The sequence below is a fragment of the Coptis chinensis genome, chromosome 3, assembly GCF_015680905.1.
Source record: "Coptis chinensis isolate HL-2020 chromosome 3, ASM1568090v1, whole genome shotgun sequence".
Lineage (NCBI taxonomy): Eukaryota > Viridiplantae > Streptophyta > Magnoliopsida > Ranunculales > Ranunculaceae > Coptis > Coptis chinensis.
The window spans coordinates 25,440,161-25,454,949 of NC_141458.1; positions in this window are offsets into that span (position 1 = coordinate 25,440,161).

Consider the following 14,789-nt stretch of genomic DNA (forward strand, 5'->3'; position numbering starts at 1 on the left):
TGGACAAACGCACAGAGTCTCACTCTTATTTGTGCGCACTACATGCACAAAGTGTACTACAATTTGTGTACAGCGGAAATATTATGCAATCTTGAAGTTAGGGATGTTAACCCGAGGAGTTTGTAGATGCCTATAGAAGAGAGAAGGTCACTGTTGATGGGATTATTTGACCCGCATGCATATAGTCTAACGTATATTAAACTGGAATACTATGAATTTTTTTATTATATTATATATCCATTTGCATATGAATATTGCAGTAGTTTATTGTTCATATATCCATATTATCTCTTAAAATTATAGCGATAAAAAAAAAAGACGGTGGATGTGTACACAAAAGCAATGATTTTGTTTTAACTGATAAATAAATTATGTTGTTTCAAAATTTGCTCCCATACTAAGAGCTAAGAAGATGGTACAGTTACTAGGCAATTACACGTATCTTATATAAGTTGCATGTTAACATTGAACAAACACGTACTAAGACTTTGATATTTTGACGCCCTGTGGGACCATAACACTATAAGCACTGGAACAGGTATTGTACAAGCAAGGAACACAGCTTTCTCAATATGAAGCGAAACAATTAACGGATACTGTTAGTCCAATAACATTGTGAGAAATATCGACAGTTGAGCCTTTTGTACTCAAGCTTTTAGATTATTCTTTTATCATTTCTCTTTAATTTTTAATCTGGTAAATCGATCTTCAAAACAGGCTAACGCAGATGGCAATGGCACCATAGGCTGGGATGAGTTCATCACAGCAGCAATGCATATAAAACAAAACAGATGGATAAGAGCGTCTCTATACTGCATTCCAATTCCAATACTTTGATCAAGATCATAGTGGGTACGTCGTATTAGAACAATTATTTTAGTCCCATAACATAATTATAACAAAAATGACGAACACTCCTTCGTAACAAAAAAATGTTGAAACTCCAAAATCATGTTAGGTCGTTTAGGAGGCCATGATTTTCTCATTGGTTGTGGAACATTATGCGAAGTGCCAAACAGTATTGACACCAAATAATAACTTAACATAAGAGTTTCACTTATGTCTTGAGCCGCTTGTTTAGCATGTACTCTCTAGAGGAATTTGAAAGTAATTGGGCTGCCAGTGGTTGCAAAATGTTACTTATGTAGCTAACATGATTGTATGAGACGTGGGCGAGATGGTCTTTAGTTGACACTAATGATACATGTTTTGCATCAATATACAAGAGTGAGTGTTGCTAAATTACTTAATTTGATGGTTACTTGAGACGTGCAATGCCTATACCTGAGTTTCTCCCGAAATCTTAAATGGCTTTAGTTAACAGACGTGCAATGGACAAATGATGCAGCGCATCCTTTGAGTCCAGACATGCATTGCCCCTTTTGAAGTTATCAACTGATAGTGAAAAGGAACCATACACCATTTACACCAAACAAATGTGTTCAAAGTTTCAGGATCGTATCCTTTTAAATGTCTAACACAAGCCTGATCAAAACTTAGGACTTGACTCCGATCGAATTATCACCATTCGTACTCCTGTTAATTAAATCACCTAATTTTGTCCCAATCAACTATAAAACACCTTAGTAAATGTGCTTTATACTCTACCCAAACAATCAAATTTACTTATTAAATATGATTTACTAATGCCATGGTTATGGGCAATGCCAATTATGTTTTTATCTGGTCCAAAACATATGATTCTAAATAAACCATTTGGCTTAAAAACAAATATTATTAAATCCCGACTCCTTAAAAAATGGTTCCAATTTTGGGCCTTTAATTATGCCTTAATAGTAGCGACCAACGTATCCAGCACTTTCCTTTCAAATGCTTCGTCTCCAACAATATTTACTTCAATTCAGGCAAACCATTTTAAAAACGGAAACCCTTTGAAGCAAATGTTATTACGTTCTCTACATAACTCCTCACTCACCATTATTCCCCACACAACACTAATAGCCGATCAATGCATATGGTTGTTCATCTTATTTCTCTTTTGCGTTGGTTTTACTCCTATAAATACTGATAAGCACCCAAAACTGTAATATTAAACCCCAGTGATACATATAAATTTGGTTAATTATATGTTTAATAATCATGAAATAAGTATGTTTTCGTACTTTTGCGTCTTCGCGATAAACATGAAAATATTGGTTAAACTGCGTTAAAGCCGCGGGAACGATGTATATATGAATTCTTCCAAATCAGCCATGTGAAGCCCAACAACAAATCCGCGGAAGCATCAAACTTCGGAAGCTCCCACCTCTTGAACCAGGGGACTCGAATCGACAAGTGAGCTGCTCAGACAATCAAGGCGATGAACTCTACGCATAGGCGGAAAGTTGTAAAACTGCCAAAAGACCGGACCGCCACTGGACTGCACGCGGACCCACTATGCAGGCCCACAAGATTTGATGAGTCATCATACAAGTCAAGACAAAGGTGCAAATAATTGGTGCAAAAGTGACACCTTGCATGTAGTTAATAAAGTTAGATGAGATTAGGTGTTAATAGTGAAAAAAGATAGGTGTCACTTTGTTGTGGATTGTGTGGTTAAGAAGGAAGTAAATGTGGTTTGGTGTTTCACGTGGGAGGAAATGAGATTTCTCTCAAATGAAGAAGAAAACAAAACAAGGGGGGACACTCCATTTACTCCCTTGACTTCTTTTCCTTTACCATACATTAATTTAGTTCCTTAGTTTTAGTTTTTATTTTTAGTTTTTAGTTTTGGTAGAAAGCTTGTAATAGTTTTAATGGAGGAAACCTTGTGTTCTTCTAGTTGAAAATAAATCTAAATGCAAGTGAGTTTATATAGATAGTTCTTCTTCTTTTTGTTCTCTCTCTCATTCTACATTCTACACTTGTCATATTTTCCCAAGGAACATGAGCGAAACCTTCCCTTTGTGGGGAGTTAATGATGCTCATGTGAGGGAAACCTTTGTTATTTGATTTTAGTAAGTTGTTAGGAAGAACAACTAGACCTACATCCTATCCCAAAATGGTAGTTGGTGTAGAGTCTAGTTAGGAATCAAGGTGATGAGCTTAGAGATAAGTCATTGCTTTGGTTCTACGTACATGCTAGCATGTTTGATCTTAGAGATGAGTCATATATGTTAGGGATCAAGTTAATTTTTATTAGGACTTGTCTAAGAGTTCTAGGAAGATTAAGATGCACTTACTAAAAATCAAATAATAGAAGTTATCTTCACATGAGAAAAATTAACTCTCCACTTTTGTGTTAGTAAAATTTTATCTTGTCTTAGTTACATGTTTACGTAACTTAAGATTTTCAATTTTTGTGCATTAAAAGAAACCAAGTAGTTAGTATTAATATAATCATAGCTAAACTTACTCACTAGTTTCCTAAAAGAATAAAACCAGTTGTAAGTGGTCTTAGAATTTAGGTTGGTTCGAATCCCTACTCAAAAGCATATGAACACGAAGATCGTGAGTAAGGAAAAAAAAATCTTTGAATTCGCACTTTGTTCAATAAGAGATTCATATCTCTAAGATACGCAAAAGGTGAATATCAAATACCGTCTATTTTATTACATTTCCTACACATTTACTCTCCTTGCTTCTTCATCCTCTCAAACTCGGCAAACAAAGTACATATGTTATGCTTTTGTATTGTGCTCTCCATGGTCATATTTGAATTTTTCTATTTACTTCATAATAAGTTAACTTCTACTAACTAATTCTTTTGCCTTCTTTGGAGATTCCGTTGCAGTCCATGGCGTACAACAACGTACCAATTTCATTCAAGAACTTACTAGATGAGGCGTCTCGGATACTAGGAATGCATTTACCTACTTATGGATTAAATTTCGTCGCCGGCCGGTATGAGTCGTGGGTTGAACTACAACCTACGAAAAGGAGATTTTTTGGATTGCCCACACTATTTAGGGATGATTCGGAACAAGTGCCGGCAAGGTTAGCTGTTAGCTACCTAAAACAAACATTCAAAGTTGAAATAATTGATTTCAATTTTTGTGAATTTCGTGAAACACGTACGCAACTCCAAACTCTTGGAAACCAATTAACTAACCTTCGGAACGAAATAGCCCAAGTTCGCAATAGGAACCTAATACTACAACATCAAGTTCAAAATTTGCAACACCCACTTGCCAATCGGAGGGTCATAGTTATCGTGATGATGAGGAGCACGATAATGTTGGCTCGAATATGAACCCTCATGGACTTCAACTACTTAGATGGCGACCGAGGATTGAAGCTTTTAATTGTTTTTAGCTGTTTTTATCCCGCTTCTTATTGTTTTTTTTAAAGTTTCCAAAAACATCAATTAATTACTTCATCCAAATCTTGCTTTGTATCAAAGTGATTTATGGATATGCTTAGTATTGAATTGAGTAGTTCATCAATGTAAAGAGTGTTTCGGTCCTCTAAGGCCTATCTATGAAGTATCAATTTTATGCATGTGTTTGTCAAAAAAATCTAGCTGTTTGCTATTATATTTCCTTTAGCATTGCAACTTATAACAATGTTTTACATGTTTTCACCCTTATTCTGTGTTCATGGTTATTAGTGTTGGCTATAAATTCAAGACATAATATGTGTTATGTTTTATTTTTTTTCCCCGATCGTCCTGTTATATATCTACTCAATAGCCACTTTATGTTCTTAATTCATGTGATGCCCTCGCTGCAGGTGTAGCTGCATAAAGTTTGTCGAACTGTATTGAATATGGAGTGTTTGTGTTTGTGTTGGGTGAGGGGGGGAAGATTGTATATCATTCAAAAAGCTTAAGCAAAAAAACTTGCGGAATTTCCAATTACAGGAAAATTAGGCGTGATACATCCATATTAGAAACTTACATAGAGAAGCATGATGTTTACTGGACTCAAGACAGTGATATCTATCAACTGCAAAATACCAACTTTGACTCTGCAGACAAGAATTGCACAACAACACTGTCACACCCCGAATTTCGACAGAATTCAGAAAAACATTATTTGTTCCCGACTCTTCGATCTTCGAGGTGTGACGCACTCTCCACTTCCAAAAACCCATAAACAGTTTAAATATGCGGATAATTAAAAAAACCAATAAAAATTTTAACTTAAACAAAAGTCATCTTCATTACAAAAATTAACAAATGAAAATACAAATAACTTTGTCTCCCAACCGAAACTCTATATCACCTCAAAGGAAAACAAAGCCTATCTTGAAATGCGACGCTTAACGCAAACCACAAGCAAAGAACCAATCTTCTTTAATATTAAACTGTCAAAGACTTATCAACTATGTTCATTTAATGAACACGCACCCGATAAGCAAACATGCAAATCGGTTCGGCATTATAAAAATGCCGGTGTGAGTAGCTCTAAAATATAACATATAATTATACATATATATATTATCCATCCATAATTAGTTAGTTCCTCTACCGAAGTGCCTTAACTTTCAACGACTAATACAACATCCTTAAGTACAATAATTTAGGCGTAGTTCCTCCACCGGTTTTTAACTTCCCACTAACCACACAACAAACTATCGCGATAATAAATAAGGCATGTAGTTCCTCCATCAAAGGCGCCCAGGTTCTAACTAAACAAATAACCAACATATTACCATAATTATATTATTTAAGGTTTTAACATTGTGTCCCTAAAATCCGCGTCGTATCTATGTCTTACCTAGTTTCCTGGCTACCACAATCGCTTCCCAACGCCAACATGTACATCCACATGCCTCCCATAATGAACCACTCGCGGCGTAACTACCCCGAAAGCAGGATGCCGCGCACACCGTAACCCTCACACGAAAGCCATTATGTAAGTCGCCACTATTCGGCATAAAAAATATCAGCGTCTCGTTCTATTTTGCGAACGGAATAATCAAGCCACTATTATTCGCTACGTAGGGCCATTCAAACTTTATTGAAATGCCGGAAGGGCAAATCACATTACTTACGCCCAAGAAGGCCATTCAGATTCATTGAAACGCCCGGAAGGGCCAATCAAATTACTTATGCCCGGCGCCATTCGGTTCATTCATCAAAATGCGGAAGGGCCAAATCACATGACTTCGCCCGGGAAGGGCCATTCAGATTCACCAAACGCCAAAAAGGGCCAAATCACATGAGTTGTGGTAGCTAGGTTCTAGGATTTTCGTTTCGTAATTTATTCAAGTCATCCATTTATGACTCATAATAATTCCACTCTATCACGTCGGGTCAAATACCTTATTGCACTATACGCCACAATATTTAGAAATATCTCAATATATCTCATAACCATTTTCATTCTTTTCACGTGCGATATATTATTCAAGACTAAGCCACAATCCAGGTGGGCAAATATCCACAAATACTCTACTAAGATCTCACGATAAAATAATGGAGGGTCTATACATTTATTTCTCCAAAACTATTGCATTTAATATATATATCCCAACATATTATATAATGTTCTGAATATCAACGTCAAATCTTAATTAGATAATGACCACCAAATTTATACAAGCTTCCACGGCATTTTGGCATTTTGATTTGTCCATACAAGTTACAACATAAAATGTAGCACAATTAAACAAATCACAAATCAAATCAAAGCCCAATATATATATATATATATATATGTTTTACACACTACTTCGCGTCAAATCTTAATTAGATAATGACAAAAACAAAGTTATCTGATTTTAAATGATATTTTATTACTATATTTTGTCCATATTCTTAAATATGAAAAAAAGCTGGAAAAAGTCAACGTTCCGTCAATGATCAAAGTCAACGATCAACGGTCAAAATCAACACATCATGGTAGAAGTCAAACCGCTATCATTGTCAAAGTCAACACATCATCAGGTCGTGCGTAAACTCAAGTATCGTTCTATGTTCAATGGGTTCGTAATTACAATAAACGTGGTTCGTAGCTAAGGTCAAAGTCGTGGTTCATGGGCTCATGGCTAAGGTCATAGTTTGGACCTAACCCATTGGCCCAAAACCTTAGAACCCCCCCAAAGTTCTATACATCGCCTAGTGAATCAACGACCCACTTTAAAACATATGGACCAAGCCCAAAACAAAAACATAAAACCGGTCCAAAGAAAGCTAATTGGGTTCGACCCAAGCTAACAGAAAATGAAACTTAAACTGGCCCAAAACCTTAATTGGTTCGGCCCACAAACCACTAAAATGAAACTGGCCCCATAACAAACTAAACTAATCTTGGGCCCAAAGACTAAACTGAAAATGGCCCAACACTTAATCAAAACTGGCCCAACACACTAATGAAACTGGCCCAAGAAATCTAGTTAGTTTTTGGCCCAACCAACTTAATCTAAACCGGCCCAAAACAAAACCAAAATAGCCGGCCCAAAGAAACAACCTAAGTTACGGCCCAAGCCCAATTATGAGGAACAGGTCGTCTTCCTCATCCTTCTTCCTCACAGCACCCTCCACCACCAGCCAGCTCGCGCGCCGGCCACCACCAGCCCTCCAAACTAATGGAAAATAGTTTGGTTTTGAACCCCAAGACAAACCCAACCTTCCAATACCAACAACACCCGATTTCCCCCTCTCTCACCAGCACCAACAGCTCCAATTTCGGCCACCACCGCTCCTCTCTGCAGCCACCACTCCAAACCCAACCGAAAATACCCCAAAACAAAACCCCTACAGCTTAGGTTAACACCAAAAACTCGATTCATAACTCTAACACTCCTTCATCAAACTGGATCGATACCTCGGCCCTCCAGTAACGCCTGTTCCAATCCTCCACCCGCACCCATTAACCCCCTTCAACAACTCCCAACAACACCCCACCCAAACCTCAACAACCAACATCAAAACAATCAACAAAAATAAAAACGATTTCGGAGCTCGCGCCGCCATTAACGACCTGTTCCGAGCTCCAGCATATTCAAAACCAACGTTTCAATTAATTACGTAAATGTAACTATACTAACATCTAACCAAATTCAATAATTCCACCGGATGCGAAAAAAATAACGAAATACAGAAACTGAGCGAGAACTGTCAGTAAAGCTTTTTGTGAAATAGAGTAAAAATATATCTACTCACCTGTATCGCGAACAAGAAATATAGGATAAAACCACGCGAGAACCAATCTCAAGCTAGCTCGCACAATCCCTCCTAAATGCGAGATAAATTCCCAACGCTTTCTAAAGAAACGAGTTTATCTCTGCTTCCATTTTTACTTATTTTATTTTTCTTAGAATCTTATTCTCCGAAACAATCTGAATATATCTTGGGTTTGAAACCCGCCCCAACGCCGATCTCGGGCCAAAATCAGGCCCGCGTATCCCAAATCCAATCCAACCAATTATTAAATAAATTAATTAAATAATTAATTAATTAATAATTACGTATTTTAAATACGGGCGTTACAAACACCTTCAACATTATTAACAGCACAAGACACAACACAGTGCCATTTGAGCCTTCTCCATAGCATATAGCAGGTCTCACTGGCCAATTCAACTTGGTTTTGTAGAAGGAAGGCAGTTGGTGGCAAAGGAACCCCTCATTTCAGCAAACCTTCATGTTGTTTGTGGTATGTTAAAGGAATTGTTATTTTATCTCGGGTCTATACCTACATCTATGTTGTCAAAAATAAATGCATTGACTTCATCGTCTCATTTGCTCTCCCTTTGTTAGTTGAACTGTGATAATGGTATGGCTGAATGTGTTTTGCAAATACTTTGATATTGGTATGGCTGAATGTGTTTAGAAATATTTGCTGAAAGTTGATAAGATGATAGACATTGCTGCAAGTGAACCAATAGTTGTGGTCCTTAAGTTGGGGCAAATGAAACAATTTATAATCATCATATTGAAGAAGATACCACCACTTTGTTTATCTTAATTTAACTGTTTTTTTTAATTCAACTCCATTGCCTTACGGGATCGCGGTGACATTATGCAATACTTTTGATCTAGATCCTCATTAGCGCATTGCTTTTGTTAAATCTTCTTTCCGATAATAGTTAAAGGTTTATCATTTTTTTTTTTCTTCTCCGTCGCTTAGGATTTTTTTTTTCCCTAAAATGAGTGTTTTAAGCTTTATAGGATCGAAGTTATCTTTGGAACTTAAGGATTTCTATCACTATTGCATAGGTTTGTACCTTCGTATTTTTCCTTCTTTTCTTACGATAGTATTCTACATGTAGGATCAGTTCTTGCTTCCGTTAAAACTATGCTTAATTGTTGACTATGATTGTTGTATGATATAATCAGTTAAAACCACGTCCATTCTATTTAGACTACTGTTTTAGTTAGCGAGAATGTAGCTGCATTTTATTTCTGTCATGCAATTCTTATTGATTTTTAAATCCTATAAGGCCATCTCTGTGGAGACTATTTTATCCCTAAGCCTTTCAGCCCCATGCGGATGCTCATTTGGAGCTCTGTAGCTATGTTTTATTTTCTTCCAATCACACATTAGATCAATGTCGTTCCTGTGCTTTTTAAATCTATGTAAATAAACGATGTACATGCTTGGATCGCATCAAAGTTATATCCGTTGCAGCAAAGCAATATCCGATGCATTTGTTTAAAATCTGCTTTTAAAAACTGTTTCACTCGACCTTCCTTTAGTTTACCAGGCGTCTTAGTAACTGCAGCTTGCAAGGACCAGTTCAAGACCTAAGCAAAATACCAAGTCTTGGCTACTTGTAAATTTGTGCGTTTCGCTGGTAACTTCTTCAGTTTCTTATCGTAGAATGAATCAATGGTGAATCTCACCACTTCCACGGGTTGAGATAAGCTGCATTTTAGTAATTGATGATGGGAATGTTTACTTTGGTTATGACATTCAATTTCCAGAGATCTCAGCTGGAACCAGCTCCATGGATCAATACCATCAAATTAGCTTTCTGATGAAATCGCTACCATGTATGTATTGTTATTCAATTTTGTTTGTTATGCTTTGTCTGTCTCCATTTAACATATTTTATATTGTGGAGAACATGTATATCTATGACTTAAGGGAAGTTTTAATCTCCATCTATTCAATCCAGTGATCCTTTCCTTGGTTGTGGAACAACGGAACCCGATTATGTTGTACTATATCACGATGATGTGTCATACAACAACCTCTGAATTTTAAATCCTATCACGGCCATTTCGTGGAGACTATTTTCTCCCTAAGCCTTTCAAATCCCATCACGAATGCTCATTTGGAGCTTTGTAGCTATGTTTTATTGTCTTTCAATCACATGTGACATTAATGTCGTTCCTGCGATTTCGAAATCTATTAATGTATCCCTCTGTTTGTATTCCCTATTTTAGAATCCTCAATTTGTCATTTACTTCTTTACTTCATTGGAATTAATACTTTTGCCACCACGCATGAGGGTTGTAGGTATAGTTGTTAATTTAGCAAAAAAATTAATGTGTAAGTAGGTAGGGAAGTTTTGGTTTAGTCCTTGGGTAGGTCTGTTGTGGTTTACTCCGCTTAGAGATTATGCAAGTACCCAAAATTTCACGATTTTTGTGGAATGGCCTGTTTGCAGATGTGTTACAATCTTGCTAGATCATGCTTGGAAGTAGGGACCATTCCGAAAAGTTGTTCTCTGTAAAAAGTTTTCAACCAGTTTCAATAACGTGCCTCATCTGTGGGGTCTGGAGAAATAGTTTTTCAGAGTTGAGTTATCTGACAGTGATTATCAAAAGATCTAATGCCGTAACTTCTTTGTCGAGAGGGACTACTCGGTCAAACACCTTGCCTAGATATAATGGAAAGACCATAAAGGATCTCACTTTCATCGGCAATTGGTTTGAAATTTGAAAACCGAAAGGGTTACGCACTTTCTGCTTAATCTTTGTCGAACATGCTCAATATCTGTATTTGGATGCGTAGAAGGGCTGTTTGCTTTAAAACTAACCATGCTCTTGGCTTCCTCAGTAAAATGGACAAAACAACCTACTTAACGACATATGTAACACGTACATTGGGAGATGCAAAGGATCCAATAATGATTTGTTAATTTCATCGAAAACTGCTACGTTTCTTCGGTTAGGGACCATGCAGTTATCTATCAACCTTAACACACAAGAGAATGAGATTTATTGAAGGAGCCGATGTATGTGCCATACAAGATTTATTGAATGTCATTGCGTATGGAACGTGGTTATTGAATGTCAACCTTGAGAGATGTGGTAAATATTTCTGCTCCTCCTGGTATGCTTCTATTCAGTCCTACGAGCAGCAACTTCTCATGATTTCAAGTCCATGGATTTCTTTGCGACCAGATCGATACTTATACCATTTATTCTTCTTGGCATTGGTGACAAAACGGATAATGCAAACTCTTCAGACTAATCTTGATGAAAAATCAAAGCAGTATATGGATCCGGCCTTGACTCAATTGTTTCTTATGAACAACATCCACTATATAGTCATATCTGTGAGAAGGTGCGAGGAATTACCGGTTGGCGTTGGAATTAGTAGACTAAGGATATATAATTAACTAGAGATAAAGCTTTTTTTCTTTTCTAGGTCAAAGACAAAGGATTTGTTAGGCGATGATTGGGTGCAAATACATCGTAGGACAGTGCAACAACATGCAAATCAGTATAAAAGAGTCTCATGGGGAAAGGTTTTCTTCTCCACTTTCTTCTTGATTGCTATGTATATCATTTGTCGTATCTCAGTGTGTGCTGCTTAAACTGTTTTTGCTTGATCTCTAAATTTGGTTTAAAATTCCATTCTTTGAACTTCAGACTTTTATAAAACTTTTTTGCTCTGCAAGTCAAACTTGCTCGCAATTCTTTTCTAATTCTATAGATATTTGAGGGGTGAGGTTGAGCATTTGTCTATAGACCGTCTTATTGCACATTAGCTGAATTTGACGAACCTGATCTAGATTCAAAATTAACTGTTAAAGCTTTATTGTGCAACATCACTTTAAGGATTCCTGTGGCGTGGTTCAGTGCGTCAATTATCAAAAAACTTAGCAAGTAGAGATAGTCTATGGGGATCATGAGCAAAAAAAGTTATTATTTGGATATAATTAGTGATGTGAGAGAAGCTATCTTCCTATGGATTTTTGCTTCTTCTTTCCTCTGTTAGTTATTGCCTGTAAACTCTCTAAGGTGGTTATTCCTTCTTAAATGGTTGTTCCTAGAGAGTTGTCGTACTTAGATTAACTTCCTTGAGTTTGCTGTAGTTTCTCTTTTGAAGTTTATAACAGATAAGGAAAGACAATAATGTATTAGATTGGGCTTTCCCTTTTGGGAAGTAGGATGTAGCCTCACTTCGTAACTAGCTTGCGTTCTCTAAGGGGAGTGAAGCGAGGTCCCTCCTCTATCTAGAAGGAGGAGCGTAACGCCTAAGAGTATGATCTACTTTTTTTCTTTTGATAGCTCGATAGTGAAACCTGAGGCAAGTAGCTAACTACATCGAAAAGCATTCCGCCTTCTTCTTCCTCTATCATTATCACAATTGCTTCCCGCAGATCTTTGAAGCCAAGTTGGTTACACCCATACCTCCCGTGCCGATCGGATCCACCTTCCGGGAATCATAATCCTAATACCAAGCGTGAATATAACATGGGAGGAGCGGTAGGCACTTTGAGTGATAGATGTTACAATCGATAAACTTGGTGCAAGATCTTATTGACAAAGAACTTCAAGTTTGAACCACCTAAGAGAAGCCTCGGCGTCCGCTATTGATGCATCCGCGTCATTGAATTTCTTTGTTGTCTTTGACTTACGAACAAGCGAGTCCAAGGCCTTACCTTAGTTCCTTATCTTTAGCTTGAGAGATGGGAATTGAAGGAGAAGCTGTGATCCCGAACTTCTTTTTGCACTGTTCATGACTCTCCGATGAAGGCTTTCGGGCCTAACCACGCTTATTTCCTCGGAGGAAGGACCGTAAGGGATCGACCACACCCGGTTCAATTCTGAGTGAAATCCCCAAAGAACGCGTCCTTACTTAACTTACGGCTCTAGGGGAAGACATTCTTTTCTTTAGGAAATGACCTCAAGCTTTGATTTATATTTATTCTAAAGGCAAAAAAATGCGATTTAGCTGTTGTCGAAAAGGGAAGATAGTTCTTTGATCCGGGCGGTTCTTCCTCAAGTTGAACCACTTCGGTGAGACCCGGGGCTTAGCTCTTTGAAGCGGATGTTGAAGGAATAAGGGCTCAACCATTAATTTAATCGATCTCTTAGTTGAACTAGCCGAGGAAAGATAAGTCGTAAGCCAAAACCGAAAAGGTCTTCCTTTCAAAAGGCCTATTTCATCATGATCGCGGCAACCCACGACCCGGAATATTTCAATCTTAGGCGGAAAATAGATTATTTTCGCATGGCGGATCGAGACCTTCATGTCCGATAGGCCTACGGACTCTTTCGCCGGAATAGACTTGCTTTCACGCCTTTCAGCTCCCCTCTTTCCTTAGATCGGGTTAAGCTTTATCTTTTGCTTCACGCAATTATATTCAATAAATTGAGTCGAAGAAAAAAGCAATTGAATCAGCCGTCATACTTCCTTTTTCCCCACGAGTTCGCTAGCTTCCGTTGTATGGAATGACCGGACGACTTCAGTGAAGAAAGTGGTGACCTACCAAAGGCAAAGAGTTGGGTTCTCTACCGCGCCAAGCAAGCCATTATTGGGCTTTCCCTTTCACCGAGCTACTTGGGAAACTTCCACGAGCCGTTTCTGGTAGGGTAACCTCTGCTTCATGTTCACATCTTTATCCTCGACTCTTTCTTTCCTTGCCTTTTCGCCTCCCTCGAAGTCAAATCTATCCTCTCGGTCTCGAACTCATATGGTCCATTGTCCTCGTCCTTGAAACTATCATCTACGCCTCTGGTTTTGAATGTTTGGAAAGCCATCACTTTCGAGCACAGTTTTGAACCCTATATCCGTCCCTTTCAAGCCATTTTCAAAGTCGGTGATCGGTCTTACACAAATAAGTTAGTCACTCGAATTGGAAACGCGTCTTTATTTAATCATTCAAATTAATGTCGCTAAATCTATCATTTGATAAACATCGCAGTGGTCGACCAAAGGGGGATTCAAACTAAATCAAGTTCGCCTTGGAAGTTGGAACTTCGGTTCTTTGCTTGGCGCTTACGCTTTCGACTTGATCATTCTTGCTTTCTCCTTTCTTTATATCGTACTTCACTTTCCCGCTCTTGGCTCTTTTCTTGAAGTCTACAGACCGGTCGTTATTGAGGGCGGGGGTAAGGGCTATGTTCTTCTTAGCTTGACTCTCCTATTGATCCTCGGCTTTGCCCTTCTGCCTTTATCGTTCGAAAGTGATTCTTTTTCTTTCTCCCGTCCCAACTAGAGTTGGGATTAGGAATAGAGTAAGATAAAGGCCCACCGAGAGTTAGTTGTACTCGGAGGTTCCTTCTCTCTTTCTTCTTTCTTTAGTGGACCAAAGTTCCAGCTATAACCAAACAACCTGTTTTGCTAAGATTTCGTGCCATTCTTCCAATCAAGATGTCGAAAAATCAATCATTCATTGTTGCCCCGGAGAAGCCGATGTTGAAGTTGTGTTCGACAAGCCCAAAGACGTAGATGAGAAAGCCTTGAGAAGTAGGTCCGTGTAGGGTTGGAACTCTCCCTATTCAGTTGCCTACTTCACTTGGAATAGATGGTGACAACCGCCGAGCTATTCACTTATTTATAAAGCGGACAAAAAGAGGTATCAACATCCGCGACATCTATCAATTAAGAGACAAAGAAGAGAAGGGATAGTTGTTGATTCATCTTATATGAAACTCTTCTTACTAATCACTCGTGCCTCGGTATCTGTTCTTTGCTTTTGAATGTTTTCATGGTGGC